This window comes from Coregonus clupeaformis, unplaced genomic scaffold (assembly GCF_020615455.1).
Source record: "Coregonus clupeaformis isolate EN_2021a unplaced genomic scaffold, ASM2061545v1 scaf2636, whole genome shotgun sequence".
Lineage (NCBI taxonomy): Eukaryota > Metazoa > Chordata > Actinopteri > Salmoniformes > Salmonidae > Coregonus > Coregonus clupeaformis.
Genome location: NW_025536090.1, coordinates 21,848 through 24,968, shown reverse-complemented (window position 1 = coordinate 24,968; position 3,121 = coordinate 21,848).

The following is a 3,121-nucleotide window of genomic DNA, read 5'->3' as shown; positions in this document are numbered from 1 at the left end:
TAGCTCCGCATAACACGGAGCTTGCCCTAGTCATACGCCTTCTCGCGTGAGTACGGGAGTTGGCTCTGCTCTAACCCTAGGCTCCTTAACCACCCCCGCGTGTGCCCCCCAAAATCTTGGGGCTGCCTCGGGCTTCCTCCTCGACCGGCCTCCTCCGTGTTGCCGTTGCTCCTCTCCTGCCTGGGCATCTACCTTAGCCCATGGTCCTTCCCGCAAATATCTCTTCCCATGACCACAACTTGCCCACCTGTTACATGGCCCTTCTATCCGCCTGGGCACGCTGCTTGGTCCTCGTTTGGTAGGATCTTCTTCCGTATAAGGTATGTTGTTTGTGTCTACCTTGGACTTCACGTTTACGTTTAGTTTGTTGTTTTGTCGTTGTGTTTATTCGTTTAAATAAACATGTATGCATATAACGCTCGCCTTGGTCCGTCCCGTCCTTCAACGAGCGTGACATCGGTTGTGCAAACCCACAGTTTCATCAGCTGTCCGGGTGGCTGGTCTCAGACGATCCTGCAGGTGAAGAAGCCAGATGTGGAGGTCCTGGGCTGGCGTTATTACACGTAGTCTGTGGTTGTGAGGCCGGTTGGCATGCCAAAAATTCTACAACGATATTTGTTATGGTGAGATAAAATGAGCTATTCAGTTCTCTTAACCTTAGCTCTGGTGAACATTCCTGCAGTCAGCATGCCAATTAAGGCGCCGTCCACCTCAACTTGAGACATCTGTGGCATTGTGTTGTGTGAAAAACTGCTGTGGCTGGAGCAATATTGATGTTACTCATGTTGATGTTACACAGGAAAATTCCAGTGGACACTCACTGTGAGATGTGCGGGTTGAACAACATCTTGCAAAGTTCGTTAACTATATCTTTTGTCTGTCAGTGACTACAACGCAAACGCCTCTTCAGGCGCCGCAGCGGTACTCAAAAGAACCTGGATCTCATAGATGTAAAGGAAGAAATAATCCCAGGTGGCTGTTTGCGCCTCTGGCGTTTATTCAGTCACTCACTTCGACGAACGTGTCTTCTTCTAGCTACTCGTATGCAAAGCTTAGCTGGCTATTGGATAAGAGCAGATTCGTGAGAAGCAAACGTTCCATTCTCCGGTAACCAAATTGCCATGGAAAATGCACAAACCCTCCGGAAAATAGACTTTGACGATTGTAATTTCGGCACTGATCTGGAAAAAAGATGGAAAGAGGAATAAAATTTGTACTGGCTCTTTCTAAAGAGAAAACCAGGATTACAAAGTGCTGCTACCGTATTATCTCATTGGGGAAAAAAGGCAGAGCGATTTGTGAGACTCTGTGTGGGCAGTGCTAAAAGACAATCTCTGTTGAGGGAAGCAATTGCAGCACTGGATGCACATTTTTGTGATCCCAAGAAAAATAATGAAACAATTGAGAGATATAATTTTTTTTCCATGAAGTGAATTAGATGAGAGTTTAACAAATATCTCACTGAATTGAGGACTCTAGTGTACCTGCAACTTTGAGAATCCACACAGACTCTCTTATCAGGGACAACAGAATCTGTGTGTGGCATCTTGTGACCCAGCCTTAAGAACAATACTCAGAGACACTGATCTCAGTTTTTAGAGAAATGCCTACAGATTGAAGGAGCTGCAGAACTGTCCAGACAGAGAGCTAACTAATGTGCAGGGCAGTTTTACCAGTCCACACCCGGAGAAAGAGAGACAGAGAAGAGAGACCCTGCAGTGGGACAGATATTATACAATGCGATACTGTGGGTGGATACATGAGAGGAAAAAAGGAAAAATGCCCTGCATATGGACAAAAGTAAATCCTGTGGAAAAAACAACCAACTTCTCTCCTCAGTTTGCAAAAGTGCAGGGACCAGCAAGAGAAACAGAGTCCTGGCAATGGAAAATGCGTTATGACTCAGAGAGCGATGAAGTAGTTCTCTGCATCACCTAGGGCCAAAAGTCAGAGAGCATCAACGTGGTGTGCAGGAGAAACCACAGACCCCAATGCAGCTCTCTTTGCAACCGCTTTTTGGTCAACAAAAAGTCAGTCAGATTTCAGCTATGATTGTAGTGCTAGTTGAAAATGACATCGCAAACCTCATAAAAGCCAGTCACCTAGAGCCCTGTACAGTGGTATTGGTGATGTATAGAGTACTCTGACGCCACTGGGGAAGTGCACACTTAGAAGTGAAGTCCACGCAATAAGAAAATCTACCGAGTTTGAGTGTCTATTTAGTCAACAAGAATGTACACAGGCCCATTCCACAAGCATTAAGAGCTATCCAGGCAATGGAGTTGATTACTGTGCAGCATCACAACATCAAGTGGCCATCGAGAAAACAACAGGATCCTGGACTAAAGACCAAATTAAACAAGATTACTCTGATGTATTTCGGGAGATGGATGCTTACCCGGCGAAACTGAAGCTGGAAGTGGATGGAGCGAGTGGAGCCCATCAGGGCTGCCCAAGAGAAGAGTGCCAGTAGCACTATGTAAAACCACATTCGGAGGAGCTCAGTGGTGAGAAAAGGATGATCAAAGCAGTTGGAAAAAGCACCGATTGGATTAGCAGCCTGATCGTAGTGAAGAAACCCAATCTGGAAAACGAAGAGTTTGCATTGATCCTGCTAACTCTCAACAAGGCGCAAGAGGAGCCATTACCCACTTCCCATTGTACAAGATGTGCTGTTAGATCTGAACAGATCACGATTCTGTTCTGGCAGCCACGCCACGGATCTCTGCGAACTCACTCTGACAGCTGCACACACAAGGACTCACTGTGGGAGTGGTCAGAGAGACATGAGCAGGCTTTCAATAAAATCAGGGATTCCAATGCACAGACCCCTGTACTGAAATACCAACCTAACAGAGCACCGGTACCCCACAGTCTGATGCTTCAGAAAGTGGGTTAGGAGCAGCCCTTGATGCAGGGAGGACAACCAATAGCATACCATGTGGGGAGCCCTGACAGAGAACTGAAAAAGGGTTATGCACAGATAGAGAAGGAGCTGTGCAGTCAGGGCATTTACTTTTTTTATTTTATAATGCCCATGCTCTCACTGAACTGGTCAAACTCTGGATAAGATCGTCTGCTAAATGAACTAAAATGTAAAATGCCAAAAATGTGTTTGGCA